Source organism: Somniosus microcephalus, chromosome 18 (assembly GCF_052327205.1).
Source record: "Somniosus microcephalus isolate GS21.2 chromosome 18, FLI_Smic_1.0, whole genome shotgun sequence".
NCBI classification, from domain to species: domain Eukaryota; kingdom Metazoa; phylum Chordata; class Chondrichthyes; order Squaliformes; family Somniosidae; genus Somniosus; species Somniosus microcephalus.
In genome coordinates, this window is record NC_141004.1 from 38,724,437 (window position 1) to 38,750,945 (window position 26,509).

Genomic DNA, 26,509 nt, shown 5'->3' on the forward strand with positions numbered 1-26,509 from the left:
CAGTAGAAGCATATGAGCAACTAAAGGTTGAACATGAGCAAGAAGTCCAAAGGCTGCAGGAAATTCTTGATGAGCTCAAGGCCAAGACAGACTCATCGGTAGAAGTTCCATCCATAGATGAGAAATTAGAGGTGAAAGACATGGCAGAACATGAAAGACAAGATGTCCAAGAACTCATAAAAATATTGAAGGAAACCCAAGACAAATATGAGGCGGCAATGACCGAGGTTCAACAACTTGAAGAACAGATTCAACTGGGAATCCTTTCAGTGGAAGAAAAGGAAACTGTAAGAAACACAGAGACTGTAAGAATGGCCCCTGAACATGAGCTAGAGAGCATCAAGGCGCATCTTCTCCGAGCGCTGAAAGCCAAAGTACAAGAGGAAAAGAAGGTGAAAGCATTGGAGGAAAAGGTGGATGAAATGGAGAAGACTCTGATCCACAGTGTTCCCGTGGAAGAGTTAACGGTCAGCCAACTCCTTCATATGCTGAGGGACAAGACTCTGCAATGGGAACAATCTGAACACGAGCTTCAATCTTCAAAGGGAAGGAGTTCGGAGCTCTCAAAAGTTATGGAAATAGCTGAGGTTGCAACACAGATTTTACTGGGATGCCAAAAGTACGCTGAATCACGTCTATGTGAACAACAGAATGTTGAAACAGCTGCTCCAGTAGAAGGATTGAATAGCCCGATCAATCAATCCCCGATGGAAGGGGAAGTATTGAAATCACAAATGAGGTCATTAGTGAAGGATTTGCAGGAAACCCAGGAAGAGCGGGATGAATATGAACGCATGAAGAAGTCTCTTCAGGAAAGATGTCTAGGGAGGGAACAACAGTCGGCTAACGTCCAGTTGGGTAAGGAAGAAGTAGCAGGCCCTCTCGCTAGACTAGTTCAGGACGACACCGAATATTACCATGACCTGTTGAGTGACACGGAATATTACGAGGACTTGGTCTGCCCAGCTTGTGATGAAAACTCCCAAAGTGCAGAAATCAGGATGAAGCACTTAAAGTCTAAGGAACATAGGGAGATGGTGGCGCTACAGCTGGCAGCTGATAAGGGAGCCCCGAGAGTCTCCAAGAAGCAGAAAAGAAAAAGACGAAGCAGAAGGTGATAACCATCTAAATCATTATCACTTCTACCAGATCATGTACGTGGGCCCTACGAAGGGAGCCAAATCAGTTGGCAAGTAGGAAAAATTACCAAGGCAGTCCAGCTGTTTGTAAAAGTCAGCACTGCTGGTTCAGCAGGACGGAAGTTCAAGCTGTTAAGTCAAGGGAAAGACTATTGGATGAGTCACGCTAGCAATGTGAACCGGCTACACCACAGAGATGTTGTTCGGACCGAGTCAAGACCAGAGACTGAATCTGTGAACTGTTCCCGCAGAGACTGAATCTGTAAACTGTTTCCCGCATAGATTATACCTGTGAATTGTTTTACATGAAGTTGAATATATGTTATGTTTAATGGGGGACTAAGTATGTTGTAAGCTAAAAAGGGAGGATTGTAGTGTATGTATCCGTCTACCTTTAAGAAGACCATTGTATGTAACCGTTCACCTTTAAGAGAACTATTTTAGGTGTGGCACTACTTTGTTGGCTTCTGTATACTGTAATACCGACGGTGACCACACCGGTATATAAGTGCTGTGTCAGGATTTATTTGGCAGATTCGCCCTGACCTTCGAATAGTAAAGTCCTGTTTTAAGTTACTCTGGTAGTCTGTGTATTAATTAACTAAACAACCCACAGACTTTACAGGGGGCTTGCGCCTGCGGGACACCTCCGACCCAAATTTCTGGCCCATAATGATTAACACAAGTTCTACCCTGAGCTCAAATATTTTTGTAAAGAGATCGAGTGTACTCCTCAAAAATTGTAAAAGTCTTCCAAGATCGCAGGTTGAAACATTGGCCCGTATTTTCTGATGCCTACAGGTGTGTACGCGAATGCTCTTGGCAGATTGGACGCCTGCCCTGGAGAAGGGCCTCTGCGGGCGGAGAGTTCCGCTTTCTGGAGAATCTCCGCCCGCTGAAAACCCTTAGAAATCTTTTACCAGCATAAGAGTTTTAAAAGTAAAAAATATTTTTTTTTTCACTCATTTATAATTTAAAAAATACTTTTAAAAAAGGTAAGTTTATTTTTAGCCCCCTAAAAAACCTTAATTATTTTTTTCAAAAAATTTAATTTTTGTTTAAAACATTTAATTAAATGTAATTTTAACTCTTTTTAAAAACATGATGGTTTTTTAAAAATGTATTTAATGTTTTAGTGTCTTTTTTAAGTGATCACCATTCATACTTTTGACAGGTCTATCTGTCAAATGTATGAAGGGGGATTCCCTTCTTTCATTGGGTCGCCTGGTCCACGTGATCCCAGGGACGCTTGCGAACTGCATGCGCCCCTGGAATACGTGGGCCCTGCGCATTTCGACTTTGGAGAGACCCAGGATCGGAAGTGTCCGGACCTCGGGAGCCATCAGATAAGTTCGTAGATTTTTTTCCGATAGGAGGCCTCCGCACGCAGGAAGCCTCCTATCGGAAATTACGGGCCAATATTAAATGATATCTCCCTGGAAGTGTTGAATATTTATGAAATATCTTAGCCGCTAACTTCTTACATATTTTTACATTGTACTTATTGCACAGATACAAGCCATTTGGCCTAACAGGCCCATGCGGTGTTTATGCTCCACACGAGCCTCCTCTCACCCTTCTTCATCTAACTCCATCAACATATCCTTCTAATCCTTTCTCCCTCATGTGTTTATCTAGCTTCCCCTTGAATGCATCTATACTATACACCTCAGCAACTCCCTGTGGTAGCGAGTTCCACATTCTAACCACTCCCTGGGTAAAGAAGCTTCTCCTGAATTCCCTATTGGATTTATTAGTGACTATTTATATTTATGTCCCCTTGTTCTGGTCTCACCCAAAAGTGGAAACATCTTCTCTACGTCTACCCTATCAAACTCTTCCATAATCTTAAAGACCTCTATTAGGTCACCCCTCAATCTTCTCTTGTCTAGAAAAATGAACCCCAGCCTGTTCAATATTTTGTTCAATATTTCAATTCCGTTCTGCTAGAAATGAACCTCAGTGTTATACAGGGACAGACTTGTACCCACCATTACTGTATCTCAGTGTTATACAGTGACAGACCTGCACCCCCCTCTAGAAATTAACCCCAGTGCGTTGTTTGCTTTTTTAACCAATGAGAGAAGAGGAAGCTTCTCAGATTTGTCCATATTTGAGTCATGTGCTCCTTGCTGTTTGCCACCAATGCACTTCCTGTCACGAAAAGGTGCGAGTTGTTGTGTATGTACCTTTAAGGGAATAACTGGTCTTAGACTGCAGTGCCGACAGTGACCACCCCTGTATAAAAGGCCCTAGCAGGCTTCTGTATTTCAGTCTGACGTTGCCTCCTGTTCAGTAAAGTACCTGTTAAACTGTTCTCTCGAAGTCCGTGTATTATTGAGGCGCGGACTTTACAGTGGCGACGAGTAAGTTCGAACTCACCTGCAGTGTGGCATCATCTCACGGGGATCTCGCCCTGAGAGGAGGGTTCTGGAAGGTCGTAGTCTGAGCAACGGGCATCGACCGAGGGCAACCGCCCAAAGAATTCATCGGTGTTCCGAGACTTGCGGGAGAGACTGTGGAGAGCTGTGCTTGGCTCCCCGGTTAAGGTGTTCCAGCAAATCGTGCTGGTAGCAGGTAGCGCGCTGACCCTTCCGGACTGCGGCGGGCTCAAGCTTGATCGAGCGGCTCTACAAAACGGGCCGCGCAGCATCGCCGGGAAAAGAAAACAAGAGAGAGAGAGGGTGCAGCGCACAGGGCGCAGTCGGTGCTCAAGAACAGGGCAGCGGAGAGAAACTAAACGGGGGGGGAAGGAAAGCGAGACGCGCCGAAGCTGCGGGTCGCCACCATTACCCCGTAGAATGCTAGGAGCAGCGTGGCAGCAAGGGGAAGAAGCAAAAGCGCGGGAGGCGCCATTTTATCCCGTTGGGGAAGAAGCAAAAGTGCGGGAGGCGCCATTTTATTCCATTGGGGAAGAAGCAAAAGCGCGGGAGGCGCCATTTTAAATCACCCAAGATGCCGAAAAGTGGCAGTATCACTGCTTTCGACAACGAGGTAGAAGACTGGACCACGTATGTGGAAAGAATTGAAGTGTACTGCAAGGCAAATGAGGTGGCCGATGGAAAGAGGGCGTCGGTATTATTAAATCTGATGGGTGCGAGTACGTACGGCCTATTGCGGAATTTAATTACCCCAGCTAAACCAATGGAGAAAAGTTTTGAGGAGATTGTTCATATCTTACAGGAACACCTAAGCCCTACAACACTGCTGATAGCAGAAAGATTCCAGTTCCATAAAAGAAACCAGCACAAAGATGAGAGCAATGCTGACTATCTTACGGAACTACGCAAATTATCGAAGCACTGCCAGTTCGGAGCAGGACTGGCAGACACCTTACGGGATAAATTTGTCTGCGGGCTCCAGAGTGAAGGAACCCAGAAACGACTACTTTCAAAAAAGGACCTGACGCTAGAACAGGCTTTCAGCGTGGCAGTATCCTACGAAGCAGCAGCACGGGGAGCTGCGGAAATACAACAGAAACCACAAGAATACAGCGCTAACAAAATGGCATATGGAGCAGAAAAGTGCTATCGCTGCGGCAGAACAACCCATGAGCAGAAGGACTGCTGGTTTAAAGACAAAATATGCAGGCAATGCGGAAAAATGGGACATATAGCAAGAGTCTGCAGGTCGGGAAAGAAAACCAACACGACAAGAACTACTAAGGAACAGTACAGGAAAGTAAAGAAACTGACAGACAGTAGTTCAGAAGATCAGGAGAGTGATAAGGGCTCCGGGAGCAGGAGACTAAGTTGTTTAAAGTTACACAACGTGATCGCAAAGGAAGATCACTGAACCATTTGGGTCACCCTCATGATAGCAGGGTCCCCAGTAAAGATGGAATTGGACACAGGATCAACCCTAACTGTCATGAATCGATGAGAATATGAGCGGCTATTCTCACACATACCCTTAAAGGACACGTCCATTGTATTGAAGACATACACGGGGCAAAAGGTCTACCCCAGAGGAAAAATAAGGGTGCCAGTTGAATATAACGGAAAGGAAACACAGAAACTATACATGTATATACTACAAGATGGAGGACCACCATTATTGGGATGTGAATGGATCCGAAAAATACAATTGGATTGGCATTCCATTCTGGCACTAACTGTGACTGACAAAAAGGATGATGACGTCGCACCTGGACGTCTGTCACAAATTCTATCTGACGCGGAAGAGGTTTTCCAACAAGGACTTGGGACTCTAAAAGGAGTAAAGGCAACCATAAAGATTGAGGATAACGCAACCCCAAAATTTTTCAAGGCCAGACCGGTGCCATACGCGATCCGCCCAGCCATTGAAGCTGAACTGGAGAGTCTGGAGCGTTCGGGGGTGCTGTCTAAGGTGGACTGGAGCGAATGGGCCACACCCATTGTTCCTGTAATGAAGAAAGCATTGAGCAGCACGCCTGGGGAGCCAAGGAAGGTTCGCATCTGTGGGGACTTCAAGGTGACTGTGAACCCAGTCCTGCACACAGTACAGTATCCACTTCCACGGATAGAAGATATTTTCGCCTCACTATCTGGAGGGAAACGTTTTACAAAGATTGATCTGGCTCAAGCGTATCTACAAATGGAGGTGGAAGAAGCATCTAGGAAATACCTCACGATAAACACTCACAAAGGCCTTTACCAGTACAATCGACTGGTATTCGGGGTAGCATCGGCCCCGGCTATTTGGCAGAGGGCAATGGAACAAGTCCTGCAAGGGATCCCGGGGACCCAGTGTTATTTGGAAAACATCCTGGTTACGGGCGAAAATGACAATGAACACCTTGCCAACCTGGAACAGGTGCTCACGAGATTGCAGGAATATGGGCTACGAGCCAACCGCCCCAAATGCGAGTTCTTCAGGAGACAAATCTCGTATGGTGGCCACATGATTGATGAGGAAGGGTTGCATAAGTCGCCGGACAAGATTGAGGCTGTAGTCAAGGCTCCAGCACCGGAAAATGTGTCGCAACTGAGGTCGTTCCTCGGGTTGGTGAACTACTACCATAAGTTCTTGCCGAATTTATCTACAATTCTGCACCCACTGAATGCCCTGCTTCAAACTGGTGTAACATGGAAATGGAGTGATGTGTATAAGCGTGCCTTTCAGGAATGTAAATGCCTAATCACTTCAAAAGAAGTATTGGCCCACTACAATCCAACACTACCGATTCGGTTGGCATGTGATGCGTCACCTTACGGCATTGGAGCGGTACTGTCACACAAATTCCGTGATGGTTCAGAGAGGCAAATAGCCTTTGCATCGCGCTCGCTAACCTCAGCCAAGCGTAACTATGCCCAGATTGACAGGGAGGCCCTCAGCCTGGTGTGGGGGGTGAAGAAGTTCAATTACTATCTGCACGGGCAGAAATTCACCCTACTGACTGATCATCAACCCCTGGTCTCAATTTTTAACCCAAAGAAGGGTGTTCCGGTGATGACGGCGCAACGGCTGCAAAGATGGTCACTTTTTCTAGGGGCACATCAGTATGACATAGAGTACAAAGGTACGAAACAGCATGGAAACGCTGATGGGCTGTCGCGCCTACCGTTGCCTACGGCGGAACAAGCACCTGCAGTGGACCCTGTGGAGATATTCCATGCGACCATAGTCGAATGTTTGCCTGTTACAAATGCAAGTATTGAGAAGGAAACCCGAAATGACCCGACACTCTCTCAGGTCTATGATTTGACGGTGAAGGGATGGCCAGCATATGGCGACTCACTGTTGCCAGCATTCTCGCCAAGGAGAGAACAGCTGTCAGTGTGCCGGGGAACCTTGATGTGTGGATCCCGAGTGGTAATTCCACCCAAGTTGAGAGATAGAGTGCTCAATGAGCTTCACGAGGGTCATCTGGGAGGGGTAAAAATAAAGAGCCTAGCCAGGGCATTTGTGTGGTGGCCGGGAATCAATAAAGAAATCGAGGATATGACCAAGAGATGCACAGGATGCCAGAAGGTCCAAAACGCTCCACCACAGGCCCAGCTACATCCATGGGAGTGGCCCTCATCTCCATGGCAACGGGTACACATTGATTTTGCTGGTCCATTTATGGACTCAATGTTTCTAGTCGCTGTGGACGCCCATTCGAAATGGCCAGAGGTCATTAAAATGTCCTCCACCACCACGGAGAAAACTATTGCAGTCCTACGGACCATCTTCGCCAGGAATGGGTTGCCAGAACAGATTTGCTCCGACAATGGCCCACAGTTTGTGTCTGAGGATTTCCGGAGGTTCCTGAAGAATAATGGGGTGAAACATTACACATCTGCCCCATATCATCCAGCCACAAATGGATTGGCTGAGAGGTTTGTTCAGACCTTTAAAAAGGCAATAAAGGCAATGTATAATGACAACATACCACTACAACACAAGGTGGATAATTTCTTGTTTGCTTACCGGAATGCGACACATGCAGTAACCAACCAAACTCCAGCCGTACTTTTTTTTTCAACCGAAGACTAAGATGTCGCTTGGATTTGCTCAAACCAAACATAAGACGAGATGTTGAGGATAAGCAGTTCCAGCACATAAATGAGAAGCCAACCAGTAGCTTCAAGATAGGGCAACCAGTCTTGGCCCGCGACTACCAAACAGAAAAATGGCAGCCTGGAACGATATGCACACAGCAGGGACCACTAATGTACACAGTGGACGTTGGAGAGAGCATCGTGAGACGCCATGCTGACCAGATTCTAGAGTCACAGGAACAAGCCAAACCTATACCACAAGCAGGTGCACCTGGTAATGAGCCCGAAGTACAGATTGCGCCTACCTCAGAAGCAGGGGTATTGGAAGCTGACGAACCAACCAATGACAATGAGCCAGAATTGACTCCACCGCAAGAACAGGATACTCGAGAAAGGCGCTATCCAGTCAGGATCAGGAAGCCTTCTCAAAGACTGAACTTATAAATGACTATTTCAGTTGATGTATATAGTACCGAGAAAATTGTAATTGTAATTAGTTATTATTTAGTTGTTAAATGAATGTTATGTACTGTTTATCTAAAAGGGGAGGAATTGTTGTGTATGTACCTTTAAGGGAATAACTGGTCTTAGACTGCAGTACCGGCAGTGACCACCCCTGTATAAAAGGCCCTAGCAGGCTTCTGTATTTCAGTCTGACGTTGCCTCCTGTTCAGTAAAGTACCTGTTAAACTGTTCTCCCGAAGTCCGTGTATTATTGAGGCGTGGACTTTACACGAGTCACCCAACAGGAGCTACTGGAAAAGTGCGGCTGCATCGAGGTCGAACATATCACAAGTCCAGCACTTTTCAAGTAATGCAAACAGAGTTGGTGCAAGATATTCATTTGTCATTCTGGGGGTCACTTCATTGGCTTCACCGACTATTTTTTTTGAGTTATGGCATGAATTTTTTTTCCATCTCCTAATCCATCCCTGGCTGACTTTAGAGAGATCGCTGAACCCAATTTCTCCTGCACTTTTGATAGCTTTTTCCAATAAAATTTGTTCTGAAATCCTGGGTAGATTTCTATCCCAAGCTGCTTTGAACTATTCAAAAAGTTCTGCTCCAGTGTCATCGAGTTTAGAAGTGCATTACCGTTTCATGTCACTTCTGAAATCTCCGTTTCTGACCCAAGAAATGGTGCTATCCAGAGATCTGTATTGGGGACTCACCATATATATTAGTGACTTGGATGAAGGAATAGAGCTGTTTATCCACATTTGCAGATGACACCAAGTTAGGAGGCACAGGAAGTTGTGTAGATGGGAGCAGGAAGTTACAAAAGGACATAGACAGATTAAATGAGAGGTTCCGAGAAAGACAAATCAGAGTATTTTCTCAATGGTGAGAGACTAGGAGCTGTGTAGCAGCAAAGGGATTTAGGTGTCCATGAACACGAATCATTAAAATCTAGTGTGCAGCTACAAAAAGTAATCAAAAAGGCAAATGGAATGTTGGCCTTTATCTCAATGGGGTTAGGCTACAAAAGTGAGGAAGTGATGATTCAGTTGTACAGCACCTTAGTCAGACCCCACATGGAGTACAGGAAACTCTTTATTATCTGGCACCAACGGGACCGGCGTGGTGCCGGTTTATCAAAAAGTCCGGATTACAGAGAGGTATAGTTTAAAAGGTACGAGAACTCCGTACACAGCAACTAATCCAGGCTTCCCTGTTGCTTAACAACATGTGCAGGAACTCCAGCCACAGACCAAGCGTCCCTGTTGCTTAGCAACAAGTGCACGAACCCCAGTTACACAGCCACAGATCCAGGAACTGCCACTAATATGAAGTAAAACTTACCTGAACCTACTCCTGAACTTTGCCGGTTAAAAGAGAATTTCCTGCACTGTGTTCCGTTTTGGGCACTGAACCTCAGGAAAGATATATTGACCTTGGAGACGGTACGCCGCAGATTCACCAGGATGATACCGGGCCATAAAGGATTAAATTATGAGGACAGGTTTTAATCAACTTGGTTTATATTATCGAGGTTAGAAGGTTGAGCATGAATGGCCTATCCTGTTCCTATGAACTGCGGCACTGACAGTGTTCAGTGGCAGGGTCGGGAGCAGGTGTCGGGAGCATGTGTCATGATTGTTGTGGCACCAAGCGGAGCCCATATACATATCTTTAAAAACAGAGGCTTACCTGGTTTCCGAGTGGCATGCAGCGGCCTCGTTGAGGACCTGTGGTTAGGCTGCTCAATGCCTGGTGCCAATGGGCAGAATGTGATACCTCAAAATTCCATCAGGGTCCTACGTATGTCATAAGTCCTCAATTGGCATATTATAAATACGCTCCTGCTTGAAATAGGCGGGTGCCTGGGCCACCCATGTGGAGACCCTCAGGAAAACGGGAACAGGACAATAAGTGTATCCCCACAATTTTCAGGGGGCGCTATCAACCCCATTCCTGCCAGGTGGAGGGAATTAAAATCAACCCCACTATCTTTAGCAGGGAAGAAAAGTAAATAGGCAGAGAGAGGGAATTAAATCGATAGCAAAATACTGCGGATGCTGGAAATCCGAAATAACAACAGAAAACGCTGGAAAAACTCAATGGGGGAGAAATTGGGTGAGTAGCGCCACCTGTTAGCGCCTAAAGAGGCAGTCAGTGGCTGTAGCGCCACTGGCTGCGCCTCCCGCGATATTCAGCAGGGGCGCTAATGGTGGCGTTAGCCTTTTGCGCTGCGCCGCCACCGATGATGTCATTGGTGTGCGCAGCGCCCCATTCGCGCCCCGATCGCGATATTTGGTAGCGAACGCCGCTGTAGCGCCGTTCGCTACCCGCGCCCGGTTCACGGGGCCTTGCTGCGCCGGCAGAGGTGCAAGTTAAGGTGGAGGTGCGGGGCGGCTGCTTTTTCGACGGCCGCCTGCCAGCACCTCCGTCTCCGGCCTCCTGGTCCCCCCGCCCCCCGCGGCATTGCCGGCTGTTTCCCGAGAGCCCGGCACTTCTCCTTGGTGCCGGGCTCTTTTGCCGGCACTCGCGATCGGGGCTCGCGCTGTTGCAGGCCCCTCCCCCTTAACAGTGGGAGGAAGGCCTGCAGTACCGCAGCGTGCCGTGCCGCAGCGTGTGGCGCTGCGGCACGTAGCGCTGCGAAATTCACTTTCAGCGCCCTAAGAGGGACGCGGAGCGCCTCGAGCCGCGCCCGTCTCCCTCTAGGGGCACTTCAACTGAATTTGCGGCGATCGCTAATTCGGCGATCGCTAATGCAGCGATCGCGGCGCAAATTCCAGCACCCAGGTGAACTTTGCGCCGCTTGGGCACCTCAGGCCAATTTCGAGGCCAATGTCTCTCAATGTCTCTTAATCTCTCCTGCTTTCTATCCTAGCTCTGACCTTCCCTTTTGTTCTTTCATCCCCTCCGCCTTTCCCCAGCCCCCACTTGCTTTAAAATCTATCCCTTTTCCTGCTTTTTTTCCAGTTCTGACGGAGGATCTTCGACCTGAAACGTTAACTCCGTTTCTCTCTCCACGGATGCTGCCCTGGCCTGCTGAGTTTTTCCAGCATTTTCTGTTGTTTTAGAGGGAATTAAATGTTGCATTTACAGGAACTCAAGGATAATTGGTCTCAAAAGAGTTTCTGCAGCCAAAGGAGCATTCAATTCATTAGTTGCCTAATAACATTTTCATGTCTAACTGTGTAAAAATGCACTTTCTCCCCATGCAAAAAAATGTAATATAATAGTGTTAGTTTATTGCTAGAAGGGGTTACTTCATTGTTTTTTCTATATACAGAAAATCACAAGCAATCCAGAGTCTTGTAAACACAATTACCCACATATTTAAGAAAGCCCTTCGATTTGTTGAGTGTGTCACTGAAGGGTTGGTCCTTTTGTCATATAAGGTTTTTATTCCATTTTCCCCTTAGGTGGTCTTGCACATTTTATTGCCTACAATTTATTGTAGGAATGGTTGCCATACCCTCTTTGATACATATGGCCTTTATTATTCCGCATTATTTTCTTTTCAATAACAGCCTGGGCAAACCGCTTGCGTTATAGAATCATAGAATGGTTACAGCACAGCAGGAGGCCATTTGGCCCGTAGAGCCCATGCTGGCTCTCTGCAAGAGCACTTCAGCTATTCCCACTCCCCTGCCCTTTCCCCACTCCCCTGCCCTTTCCCCGTGGCCCTGCAATTTTTTTTCATTCAGGTACTTATCCAATTCCCTTTTGAAAGCCATGACTGAATCTGCCACCATCACCCTTTCAGGCAGTGAATTCCAGATCATAACCACTTGCTGCGTAAAAAAGTTTTTCCTCAGGTCGCCTTTGGTTCTTCTGCCAATCACCTTAATTCTGTGCCCTCTGGTTCTCGACCCTTCCACCAATTGAAATAGTTTCTCTCTATCTACTCTGTCTAAACCTCTCATGATTTTGAACACCTCTATCAAATCTCCTCTCAAACTTCTCTGCTCTAAGGAGAACAATCCCAGCTTCTCCAGTCTATCCACGTAACTGAAGTCCCTCATCCATGGAACCAATCTTGTAAATCTTTTCTGTACACACTCTAAGGCCTTCACAACCTTCCTAAAGTGCGGTGCCCAGAATTGGACACAATACTCCAGTTGAGGCCGAGCTAGTGTTTTATACAGGTTCATCATAATTTCCATGCATTTGTACTAATGCCTCTATTTATGAAGCTCAGGATCCCGTATGCTTTTTTAATCGCTTTCTCAACCTGTCCTGCCATCTTCAATGATTTGTGCACATATACCCCCAGGTCTCTCTCTTCCTGCACCCCCTTTAGAATTGTACCCTTTAGTTTATATTGCCTCTCCTCATTCTTCCTACCAAAATGTATTACTTCACACTTTTCTGTATTAAATTTCATCTGCCACGTGTCTGCCCATTCCACCAGCCTGTCTATGTCATCTTGAAGACTATCACTATCCTCTTCACTGTTCACTATACTTCCAAGTTTTGTGTCATCTTCAAATTTTTTAATTGTGCCCTGTACACCCAAGTCGAAGTCATTAATATGTATCAAGAAAAGCAGTGGTTCTGGTACTGAATTTCCACCTTTACTTCTCTCAGCATCCTAGGATGCATTTCATCCTGTCCTGGTGACTTATCTACTTTAAGTACAGCCAGCCTTTCTAATGTAGTGTAGTGTATGTATCCGTCTACCTTTAAGAAAACCATTGTATGTAACCGTTCACCTTTAAGAGAACTATTTTAGGTGTGGCACTACTTTGTTGGCTTCTGTATACTGTAATACCGACGGTGACCACACCGGTATATAAGTGCTGCGTCAGGATTTATTTGGCAGATTCGCCCTGACCTTCGAATAGTAAAGTCCTGTTTTAAGTTACTCTGGTAGTCTGTGTATTAATTAACTAAACAACTCACAGACTTTACAGTGGCGACGAGTCCGATCGTACCCTGCGGCAACAATACTTCCGAAGCAGTTAACGAGCGTCGAGAAGAGGCAACCGCCCTCGTCGTTCTGCTGGGAGAAAACTCGAGGCTGCAGAACTAGAAAGGAAGAAGAAGTTAGAGACAAAGACTTCCATCAGCAACAGGCACTGACTGTCCCTTCTGCCACGGTGAGGAGTGAGCCGATCAGCACGAGAAGCAAGGCGGCCACGATGACTGTGAGTAAGGGAAAGTAAAAAGAATAACCGGAGGATAAGGGCGGTGCACTCGACCACGGTCGAGGGGGAAAGGAGCCGGACAGAAGTCGGGTCCAGAGGCGCTGAGACTGGGGCAGCGTGGAGCAAGGAAGCCGCGGTACAGACAGGCTGGGGGACGCAACGGCGTCGTGAGACAGCTAGACAGCGACCGGCGAAAAAGGCCGGGCAGCGACCGAAGCCACGAGGCGCTGCGACCGGGAGCGTAGGCGCGGGAAGAGATAAACTCAGCCGCAGCCGGGGAGGGAAGCACCGGACTGCGAGAGGGCTGGGAGGCGCGATTGGGAGCCGAGTGAGCGGGAGAGGCAGAGCCGACCAAGGGGGAACTGAGCGAGAGCCAGTCCAGCGGCTGAAACTGTTCTCCGTCAACGGGGTGTACCCAGCGCCGGTAGAGCCGAGCGAGTGGGAGAGTGACAGAGCCCGAGCAAGGGGAACCGAGCGAGAGCCAGCCCAGCGGCTGAAACTATTCGCCGTCAACGGGGTGTACCCAGTGCCGGTAGAGCCGAGCAAGCGGGATAGAGACAGAGCCCGAGCAAGGGGAACCGAGCGCGAGCCAGCCCAGCGGCTGAAACTGTTCGCCGTCAACGGGGTGTACCTAGCGCCGGTTGCCCTGCCAAGAAAAGGGAAAGCCCTGAAGCCGACGCGCAGGCTGTGAACCTGAAAGCCAGCGGCCGTCGCCCGTGGGGAAAGTGTACCCCTCCCGCTAGGGAAGAAGCGCGGGAAGCCGCCATTAGGGGGGAAGAAGACAGAAGCGGGAAACCGCCATTGAAGTGGGCGGGGAGAGAAGATAAGCGCGGGAAACCGCCATTTTCGCGGGAACCGCCATCTTGGAAAAAAAATAAAAGAAAATTTAAAGAAATAATTCGTGGTGTTATCAGGAAGAGAGGAAGATGCCTAAGTGTGGTAACATCAATGATTTTAATTCCGAGGTAGAAGACTGGGCCACGTATGTGGAACGCATTGAGATCTATTGTGAGGCCAATAAAATAGAAGAAGATGACAAAGCTATAACCTTGCTAAACTCGATGGGCGCGAAGACATACGGGCTCTTGAAGCATCTACTAGCACCAGCTAAACCGACGGATCAGACTTTCGATGATATTGTGACTGTTCTGAAGGATCACTTGAACCCCACACCGTCGATGTTGGTGGAACGATTCAAATTCTATGCGAGAACGCAAAGGAAAGACGAAAGCAAGGCAGACTACTTGGTCGAACTGCGTAGACTAGCGAAACACTGCCAGTTTGGAGGGAATCTGACAGAGGCATTGCGAGACAAGTTCGTGTGCGGGTTGTCAAAGGAAGGAACGCAAAAGCGACTAATCGAAGAGAACGACCTTACACTTGACAGGGCTGTCCTTATTGCAGCATCGCACGAAGCCGCAGCGAAGGGAACTGCGGAAATGCAGCTAAAGGCAGCGGCACTCAGTGTGGATCAAATTACCTCGAGTACAACAAAATGCTATCGTTGTGGGAAGACAACACACGACCAGAACCAATGCTGGTTTAAGAACCAGGAATGTAGGAAATGTGGCAAACTGGGTCACATAGCTAAGGTATGCCGGTCAGGGAAGAAGACCAACAACCAAAGGAAGCCATCACAGGAAAAGTACAACAAGGTACACAAGGTGGCTGAGAAGAGTTCAGACGAACAGAATTCGGACTCAGGCCCAAACGGCCAGGAGCTGGGCAGTCTGAGAATTCACAATGGGAGTAAGGAAGCTGACCTACAAACTATCTGGGTCATGCTAAAAATAGCTGGAGTCCAAGTGAAAATGGAGTTGGACACTGGATCAGCTCTATCAGTCATAAATCGAAGGGATTACCACCGGCTATTCTCACATATACCCTTAAGAGATACCAAGTTCGTATTGCAGACATACACGGGGCATAAAGTATACCCCATGGGGAAGATAAGAGTCAAGGTGAGAGATGGGGGTAAAGAACACCCAAGAATGAACTTATACGTACTACCTGAGGGAGGACCACCACTTCTGGGATGGGAGTGGATCAAGAAAATAGACATGGAATGGCACTATCTAAAAGCCATAACGAGTGAGGACTCGGTGCAGACAATCAGCTCAGGTTCTGAAACGGATGACGATAAGACCAACCCAAATATGAAAGACAAGGCTAAAATGGACTTGCCGACTAAGGTTGGAAGAACGAAGGCATGCATAAAGGCTTATGCTCCAGAGAAGAACAAAGTTTCAGAACAGAACTCCACCGAACAACGACAACATAGTTTGACAGAGAATTCTGAGTCTGTTCAGTTTACGGACATATCCATGACTGACGAACACCGAGCTCGGACTCAACTTTATTTCAAATTACGACAGCAAGTAGAACAAGTGAGTTACCGTCTCGAACAAGAGATGAAAACAATGAAAAAGTTCTATGACACCGAATGGGAGAATCTGGAAAGACAACAGAAGCAGCTAGCTCAAGCAGAGAGCGACCATAGAGCCATTGTGACCAATTACCGATTACATCTCCCTTATGCTGTTCAGGAGTTAGAATATTTGCAGGAAGGAGCAAATGAAGAGGAATCTTCAGGAAGCCAGGATTTTATTCCCGTTCTTCTCTACGACTCCTTACAAGCAGAGTTTGAGAAGTTGAAGGAACAGTATGAACAGGCCCAGGCTACAATCCTGGAGGGGATTAACTCGGCAACCTCCGAAAAGCTAGTTTCAGTAGAAGCATATGAGCAACTAAAGGTTGAACATGAGCAAGAAGTCCAAAGGCTGCAGGAAATTCTTGATGAGCTCAAGGCCAAGACAGACTCATCGGTAGAAGTTCCATCCATAGATGAGAAATTAGAGGTGAAAGACATGGCAGAACATGAAAGACAAGATGTCCAAGAACTCATAAAAATATTGAAGGAAACCCAAGACAAATATGAGGCGGCAATGACCGAGGTTCAACAACTTGAAGAACAGATTCAACTGGGAATCCTTTCAGTGGAAGAAAAGGAAACTGTAAGAAACACAGAGACTGTAAGAATGGCCCCTGAACATGAGCTAGAGAGCATCAAGGCGCAACTTCTCCGAGCGCTGAAAGCCAAAGTACAAGAGGAAAAGAAGGTGAAAGCATTGGAGGAAAAGGTGGATGAAATGGAGAAGACTCTGATCCACAGTGTTCCCGTGGAAGAGTTAACGGTCAGCCAACTCCTTCATATGCTGAGGGACAAGACTGCAATGGGAACAATCTGAACACGAGCTTCAATCTTCAAAGGGAAGGAGTTTGGAGCTCTCAAAAGTTATGGAAATAGCTGAGGTTGCAACACAGATTTTACTGGGATGCCAAAAGTACGCTGAATCACGTCTATGTGAACAACAGAATGTTGAAACAGCTGCTCCAGTAGAAGGATTGAATAGCCCGATCAATCAATCCCCGATGGAAGGGGAAGTATTGAAATCACAAATGAGGTCATTAGTGAAGGATTTGCAGGAAACCCAGGAAGAGCGGGATGAATATGAACGCATGAAGAAGTCTCTTCAGGAAAGATGTCTAGGGAGGGAACAACAGTCGGCTAACGTCCAGTTGGGTAAGGAAGAAGTAGCAGGCCCTCTCGCTAGACTAGTTCAGGATGACACCGAATATTACCATGACCTGTTGAGTGACACGGAATATTACGAGGACTTGGTCTGCCCAGCTTGTGATGAAAACTCCCAAAGTGCAGAAATCAGGATGAAGCACTTAAAGTCTAAGGAACATAGGGAGATGGTGGCGCTACAGCTGGCAGCTGATAAGGGAGCCCCGAGAGTCTCCAAGAAGCAGAAAAGAAAAAGACGAAGCAGAAGGTGATAACCATCTAAATCATTATCACTTCTACCAGATCATGTACGTGGGCCCTACGAAGGGAGCCAAATCAGTCGGCAAGTAGGAAAAATTACCAAGGCAGTCCAGCTGTTTGTAAAAGTCAGCACTGCTGATTCAGCAGGACGGAAGTTCAAGCTGTTAAGTCAAGGGAAAGACTATTGGGTGAGTCACGCTAGCAATGTGAACCGGCTACACCACAGAGATGTTGTTCGGACCGAGTCAAGACCAGAGACTGAATCTGTGAACTGTTCCCGCAGAGACTGAATCTGTAAACTGTTTCCCGCATAGATTATACCTGTGAATTGTTTTACATGAAGTTGAATATATGTTATGTTTAATGGGGGACTAAGTATGTTGTAAGCTAAAAAGGGAGGATTGTAGTGTATGTATCCGTCTACCTTTAAGAAAACCATTGTATGTAACCGTTCACCTTTAAGAGAACTATTTTAGGTGTGGCACTACTTTGTTGGCTTCTGTATACTGTAATACCGACGGTGACCACACCGGTATATAAGTGCTGTGTCAGGATTTATTTGGCAGATTCGCCCTGACCTTCGAATAGTAAAGTCCTGTTTTAAGTTACTCTGGTAGTCTGTGTATTAATTAACTAAACAACCCACAGACTTTACAGGGGGCTTGCGCCTGCGGGACACCTCCGACCCAAATTTCTGGCCCATAATGATTAACACAAGTTCTACCCTGAGCTCAAATATTTTTGTAAAGAGATCGAGTGTACTCCTCAAAAATTGTAAAAGTCTTCCAAGATCGCAGGTTGAAACATTGGCCCGTATTTTCTGATGCCTACAGGTGTGTACGCGAATGCTCTTGGCAGATCGGACGCCTGCCCTGGAGAAGGGCCTCTGCGGGCGGAGAGTTCCGCTTTCTGGAGAACCTCCGCCCGCTGAAAACCCTTAGAAATCTTTTACCAGCATAAGAGTTTTAAAAGTAAAAAATATTTTTTTTTTCACTCATTTATAATTTAAAAAATACTTTTAAAAAAGGTAAGTTTATTTTTAGCCCCTTAAAAAACCTTAATTATTTTTTTCAAAAAATTTAATTTTTGTTTAAAATATTTAACTAAATGTAATTTTAACTCTTTTTAAAAACATGATGGTTTTTTAAAAATGTATTTAATGTTTTAGTGTCTTTTTTAAGTGATCACCATTCATACTTTTGACAGGTCTATCTGTCAAATGTATGAAGGGGGATTCCCTTCTTTCATTGGGTCGCCTGGTCCACGTGATCCCAGGGACGCTTGCGAACTGCATGCGCCCCTGGAATACGTGGGCCCTGCGCATTTCGACTTTGGAGAGACCCAGGATCGGAAGTGTCCGGACCTCGGGAGCCATCAGATAAGTTCGTAGATTTTTTCCGATAGGAGGCCTCCGCACGCAGGAAGCCTCCTATCGGAAATTACGGGCCAATATTAAATGATATCTCCCTGGAAGTGTTGAATATTTATGAAATATCTTAGCCGCTAACTTCTTACATATTTTTACATTGTACTTATTGCACAGATACAAGCCATTTGGCCTAACAGGCCCATGCGGTGTTTATGCTCCACACGAGCCTCCTCTCACCCTTCTTCATCTAACTCCATCAACATATCCTTCTAATCCTTTCTCCCTCATGTGTTTATCTAGCTTCCCCTTGAATGCATCTATACTATACACCTCAGCAACTCCCTGTGGTAGCGAGTTCCACATTCTAACCACTCCCTGGGTAAAGAAGCTTCTCCTGAATTCCCTATTGGATTTATTAGTGACTATTTATATTTATGTCCCCTTGTTCTGGTCTCACCCAAAAGTGGAAACATCTTCTCTACGTCTACCCTATCAAACTCTTCCATAATCTTAAAGACCTCTATTAGGTCACCCCTCAATCTTCTCTTGTCTAGAAAAATGAACCCCAGCCTGTTCAATATTTTGTTCAATATTTCAATTCCGTTCTGCTAGAAATGAACCTCAGTGTTATACAGGGACAGACTTGTACCCACCATTACTGTATCTCAGTGTTATACAGTGACAGACCTGCACCCCCCTCTAGAAATTAACCCCAGTGCGTTGTTTGCTTTTTTAACCAATGAGAGAAGAGGAAGCTTCTCAGATTTGTCCATATTTGAGTCATGTGCTCCTTGCTGTTTGCCACCAATGCACTTCCTGTCACGAAAAGGTGCGAGTTGTTGTGTATGTACCTTTAAGGGAATAACTGGTCTTAGACTGCAGTACCGACAATGACCACCCCTGTATAAAAGGCCCTAGCAGGCTTCTGTATTTCAGTCTGACGTTGCCTCCTGTTCAGTAAAATACCTGTTAAACTGTTCTCCCGAAGTCCGTGTATTATTGAGGCGCGGACTTTACAGTGGCGACGAGTAAGTTCGAACTCACCTGCAGTGTGGCATCATCTCACGGGGATCTCGCCCTGAGAGGAGGGTTCTGGAAGGTCGTAGTCTGAGCAACGGGCGTCGACCGAGGGCAACCGCCCAAAGAATTCATCGGTGTTCCGAGACTTGCGGGAGAGACTGTGGAGAGCTGTGCTTGGCTCCCCAGTTAAGGTGTTCCAGCAAATCGTGCTGGTAGCAGGTAGCGCGCTGACCCTTCCGGACTGCGGCGGGCTCAAGCTTGATCGAGCGGCTCTACAAAACGGGCCGCGCAGCATCGCCGGGAAAAGAAAACAAGAGAGAGAGGGTGCAGCGCACAGGGCGCAGTCGGTGCTCAAGAACAGGGCAGCGGAGAGAAACTAAACGGGGGGGAAGGAAAGCGAGATGCGCCGAAGCTGCGGGTCGCCGCCATTACCCCGTAGAATGCTAGGAGCAGCGTGGCAGCAAGGGGAAGAAGCAAAAGCGCGGGAGGCGCCATTTTATCCCGTTGGGGAAGAAGCAAAAGTGCGGGAGGCGCCATTTTATTCCATTGGGGAAGAAGCAAAAGCGCGGGAGGCGCCATTTTAAATCACCCAAGATGCCGAAAAGTGGCAGTATCACTGCTTTCGACAACGAGGTAGAAGACTGGACCACGTATGTGGAAAGAATTGAAGTGTACTGCAAGGCAAATGAGGTGGCCGATGGAAAGAGGGCGTCGGTATTATTAAATCTGATGGGTGCGAGTACGTACGGCCTATTGCGGAATTTAATTACCCCAGCTAAACCAATGGAGAAAAGTTTTGAGGAGATTGTTCATATCTTACAGGAACACCTAAGCCCTACAACACTGCTGATAGCAGAAAGATTCCAGTTCCATAAAAGAAACCAGCACAAAGATGAGAGCAATGCTGACTATCTTACGGAACTACGCAAATTATCGAAGCACTGCCAGTTCGGAGCAGGACTGGCAGACACCTTACGGGATAAATTTGTCTGCGGGCTCCAGAGTGAAGGAACCCAGAAACGACTACTTTCAAAAAAGGACCTGACGCTAGAACAGGCTTTCAGCGTGGCAGTATCCTACGAAGCAGCAGCATGGGGAGCTGCGGAAATACAACAGAAACCACAAGAATACAGCGCTAACGAAATGGCATTTGGAGCAGAAAAGTGCTATCGCTGCGGCAGAACAACCCATGAGCAGAAGGACTGCTGGTTTAAAGACAAAATATGCAGGCAATGCGGAAAAATGGGACATATAGCAAGAGTCTGCAGGTCGGGAAAGAAAACCAACACGACAAGAACTACTAAGGAACAGTACAGGAAAGTAAAGAAACTGACAGCCAAATACAGAGGGAAAAACAAGTCAGCTGGGAAGGCAAAGCAAATATGTGAAGGCAAAAGAGAATATGGCAGGGCTGGAAGGCATTTATTTTAATGCAAGGAGTCTTGCAAATAAGGTGGATGAACTGAAGTTGTTGTTGAACACATGGGAGTACGATATTGTTGCTATCACGGAGACATGGTTGAGGGAGGGTCAGGACTGGCAGCTCAATATTCCGGGGTATAGAATCTTCAGGCAAGACAGAGGGGGGTGTAAAAGGGGAGGGGGTGTTGCAATATTAATTAAGGAGTCAATTACTGCTGTAAGGAGGGATGATATATTAGCGGGTTCCTCTAATGAGGCCATATGGGTAGAACTTAAAAACAAAAAGGGGGCAAGCACTTTGCTGGGAGTGTACTATAGGCCCCCAAACAGTCAGGGGGAGATAGAGGAACAGATATGTAGGCAAATCTCAGAAAAGTGCGAAAATAATAGGGTAATAATAGTGGGGGATTTCAACTTCCCCAATATAAATTGGGATAGTCAGAGTGTGAAAGGCTTAGAGGGTGCAGAATTCTTAAAGTGCATCCAGGAGAGCTTTTTGAGCCAACATGTAGAAAGTCCTACAAGAGAGGGGGCGGTACTGGACCTAATTCTGGGGAATGTAGCCGGGCAAGTGGTGGAAGTGTCAGTAGGAGAGCATTTTGGCGACAGTGACCACAATTCGGTGAGATTTAAGGTGGTCATGGAAAAAGACAAAGACGGCCCGGAAATAAGGGTTCTAAATTGGGGGAAGGCCGATTTTAATATGATAAGGCAGGATCTGGCCAAATTGGACTGGGAGCAGCTACTTATAGGAAAATCCGCATCAAAACAGTGGGAGACTTTCAGAAGGGAAATAGAGAGAGTACAACGCCAACATGTTCCTGTAAAGGTCAAGGGTGGGACCAACAAGCAAAGGGAACCTTGGATGACAAGGGATATACAAAAATGCATTAGAAATAAAAGGGGGGCTTTTGGCAGTTACAAAAGACTAAAGACGGAAGAAGCCCTAGAGGAGTATAAAAAATGCAGGGGCATACTTAAAAAAGAAATTAGGAGGGCGAGGAGGGGCCATGAAATAACACTGGCGAGCAAAATAAAGGAAAATCCTAAGATGTTTTATAAGTATATTAAGGGCAAGAGGATAACCAGGGAAAGGGTAGGGCCCATTAGGGACCAAAGTGGCAATCTGTGTGTAGAGCCAGATGATGTAGGCGGGGTTTTAAATGAATTTTTTGCATCTGTGTTCACTATGGAGAAAGACGATGCAGACATAGAAATCGGGCAAGGGGGCTGTGACATACTTGAACATATTAGCATCGAGAGGGAGGAGGTGCTAGCGGTTTTAGCAGGCCAAAAAGTGGATAAATCCCCAGGCCCAGACGAGATGTATCCCAGGCTGCTGTGGGAGGCAAAGGAGGAGATTGCAGGGGCTCTGACACAAATTTTCAGAACCTCTCTGGCCACAGGGGATGTACCAGAGGACTGGAGAACAGCTAACGTAGTACCATTATTCAAGAAGGGTAGCAGGGATAAACCAGGGAATTACAGGCCAGTGAGCCTAACATCTGTGGTAGGGAAATTATTGGAAAAAATTCTGAGGGACAAAATTAGTCTCCACTTGGAGAGGCAAGGATTAATCGGGGATAGTCAGCATGGCTTTGTCAAGGGTAAATCATGTCTGACAAATCTGATTGAATTTTTTGAGGGGGTGACTAGGGGGGTGGATGAGGGAAATGCTGTGGATGTGGTTTACATGGACTTCAGTAAAGCTTTTGACAAAGTCCCGCATAGGAGACTGGTCAAGAAGGTAAGAGCCCATGGGATCCAGGGTGCCTTGGCGCGTTGGATCATAAACTGGCTGAGTGGCAGGAGGCAGAGGGTGATGGTCGAAGGTTGCTTTTGTGACTGGAAGCCTGTGTCCAGTGGGGTACCTCAGGGATCGGTGCTGGGTCCCTTGTTGTTTGTGATCTACATAAATGATTTGGATGAGAATGTAAAAGGTATGATCAGTAAGTTCGCAGATGACACGAAAATTGGTGGGGTGGTAAATTGTGAGGAGGAAAGCCTCAGGCTACAGGACGATATAAACGGGTTGGTCAGATGGGCGGAAAAGTGGCAAATGGAATTTAACCCTGAAAAGTGCGAGGTGATGCATTTTGGACGGACAAATAAGGCAAGGGAATACACAATGAGTGGTAGGACCCTAGGAAGTACAGAGGGTCAGAGGGACCTTGGTGTACATGTACATAGATCCCTGAAGGCAGCGGAACAGGTAGATAAGGTGGTTAAAAAGGCATATGGGATACTTGCCTTCATTAGCCGAGGCATAGAATATAAGAGCAGGGAGGTTATGATGGAGCTGTACAAAACGCTGGTGAGGCCACAGCTGGAGTACTGTGTGCAGTTCTGGTCGCCTCACTATAGGAAGGATGTGATTGCTTTGGAGAGGGTGCAGAGAAGATTCACCAGGATGTTACCTGGGATGGAGCGCCTCAGCTATGAAGAGAGGCTGGACAGGCTGGGGTTGTTTTCCTTGGAGCAAAGAAGGCTGAGGGGGGACCTGATTGAGGTGTACAAAATGATGAGGGGCATAGATAGGGTAGACAAAGAGGAACTTTTCCCCTTAGTAGGGGGGTCAATAACAAGGGGGCATAGATTCAGGGTAAGGGGCAGGAGATTTAGAGGGGATTTGAGGAGGAACTTTTTCACCCAGAGGTTGGTTGGAATGTGGAACTCAATGCCTGAAAGGGTGGTAGAGGCAGGAACCCTCACAACATTCAAGAAGCATTTGGATGAGCACTTGAAATGCCATTGCATACAAGGCTATGGACCAAATGCTGGAAAATGGGATTAGACTGGACAGGGATGGATGGGAGGCGCAGACACGATGGGCCGAAGGGCCTCTTTCTGTGCTGTAAAACTCTATGACTCTATGACTATGACTCTATGACAGACAGTAGTTCAGAAGATCAGGAGAGTGATAAGGGCTCCGGGAGCAGGAGACTAAGTTGTTTAAAGTTACACAACGTGATCGCAAAGGAAGATCACTGAACCATTTGGGTCACCCTCATGATAGCAGGGTCCCCAGTAAAGATGGAATTGGACACAGGATCAACCCTAACTGTCATGAATCGACGAGAATATGAGCGGCTATTCTCACACATACCCTTAAAGGACACGTCCATTGTATTGAAGACATACACGGGGCAAAAGGTCTACCCCAGAGGAAAAATAAGGGTGCCAGTTGAATATAACGGAAAGGAAACACAGAAACTATACATGTATATACTACAAGATGGAGGACCACCATTATTGGGATGTGAATGGATCCGAAAAATACAATTGGATTGGCATTCCATTCTGGCACTAACTGTGACTGACAAAAAGGATGATGACGTCGCACCTGGACGTCTGTCACAAATTCTATCTGACGCGGAAGAGGTTTTCCAACAAGGACTTGGGACTCTAAAAGGAGTAAAGGCAACCATAAAGATTGAGGATAACGCAACCCCAAAATTTTTCAAGGCCAGACCGGTGCCATACGCGATCCGCCCAGCCGTTGAAGCTGAACTGGAGAGTCTGGAGCGTTCGGGGGTGCTGTCTAAGGTGGACTGGAGCGAGTGGGCCACACCCATTGTTCCTGTAATGAAGAAAGCATTGAGCAGCACGCCTGGGGAGCCAAGGAAGGTTCGCATCTGTGGGGACTTCAAGGTGACTGTGGACCCAGTCCTGCACACAGTACAGTATCCACTTCCACGGATAGAAGATATTTTCGCCTCACTATCTGGAGGGAAACGTTTTACAAAGATTGATCTGGCTCAAGCGTATCTACAAATGGAGGTGGAAGAAGCATCTAGGAAATACCTCACGATAAACACTCACAAAGGCCTTTACCAGTACAATCGACTGGTATTCGGGGTAGCATCGGCCCCGGCTATTTGGCAGAGGGCAATGGAACAAGTCCTGCAAGGGATCCCGGGGACCCAGTGTTATTTGGAAAACATCCTGGTGACGTGCGAAAATGACAATGAACACCTTGCCAACCTGGAACAGGTGCTCACGAGATTGCAGGAATATGGGCTACGAGCCAACCGCCCCAAATGCGAGTTCTTCAGGAGACAAATCTCGTATGGTGGCCACATGATTGATGAGGAAGGGTTGCATAAGTCGCCGGACAAGATTGAGGCTGTAGTCAAGGCTCCAGCACCGGAAAATGTGTCGCAACTGAGGTCGTTCCTCGGGTTGGTGAACTACTACCATAAGTTCTTGCCGAATTTATCTACAATTCTGCACCCACTGAATGCCCTGCTTCAAACTGGTGTAACATGGAAATGGAGTGATGTGTGTAAGCGTGCCTTTCAGGAATGTAAATGCCTAATCACTTCAAAAGAAGTATTGGCCCACTACAATCCAACACTACCGATTCGGTTGGCATGTGATGCGTCACCTTACGGCATTGGAGCGGTACTGTCACACAAATTCCGTGATGGTTCAGAGAGGCAAATAGCCTTTGCATCGCGCTCGCTAACCTCAGCCAAGCGTAACTATGCCCAGATTGACAGGGAGGCCCTCAGCCTGGTGTGGGGGGTGAAGAAGTTCAATTACTATCTGCACGGGCAGAAATTCACCCTACTGACTGATCATCAACCCCTGGTCTCAATTTTTAACCCAAAGAAGGGTGTTCCGGTGATGACGGCGCAACGGCTGCAAAGATGGTCACTTTTTCTAGGGGCACATCAGTATGACATAGAGTACAAAGGTACGAAACAGCATGGAAACGCTGATGGGCTGTCGCGCCTACCGTTGCCTACGGCGGAACAAGCACCTGCAGTGGACCCTGTGGAGATATTCCATGCGACCATAGTCGAATGTTTGCCTGTTACAAATGCAAGTATTGAGAAGGAAACCCGAAATGACCCGACACTCTCTCAGGTCTATGATTTGACGGTGAAGGGATGGCCAGCATATGGCGACTCACTGTTGCCAGCATTCTCGCCAAGGAGAGAACAGCTGTCAGTGTGCCGGGGAACCTTGATGTGTGGATCCCGAGTGGTAATTCCACCCAAGTTGAGAGATAGAGTGCTCAATGAGCTTCACGAGGGTCATCTGGGAGGGGTAAAAATAAAGAGCCTAGCCAGGGCATTTGTGTGGTGGCCGGGAATCAATAAAGAAATCGAGGATATGACCAAGAGATGCACAGGATGCCAGAAGGTCCAAAACGCTCCACCACAGGCCCAGCTACATCCATGGGAGTGGCCCTCATCTCCATGGCAACGGGTACACATTGATTTTGCTGGTCCATTTATGGACTCAATGTTTCTAGTCGCTGTGGACGCCCATTCGAAATGGCCAGAGGTCATTAAAATGTCCTCCACCACCACGGAGAAAACTATTGCAGTCCTACGGACCATCTTCGCCAGGAATGGGTTGCCAGAACAGATTTGCTCCGACAATGGCCCACAGTTTGTGTCTGAGGATTTCCGGAGGTTCCTGAAGAATAATGGGGTGAAACATTACACATCTGCCCCATATCATCCAGCCACAAATGGATTGGCTGAGAGGTTTGTTCAGACCTTTAAAAAGGCAATAAAGGCAATGTATAATGACAACATACCACTACAACACAAGGTGGATAATTTCTTGTTTGCTTACCGGAATGCGACACATGCAGTAACCAACCAAACTCCAGCCGTACTTTTTTTTTCAACCGAAGACTAAGA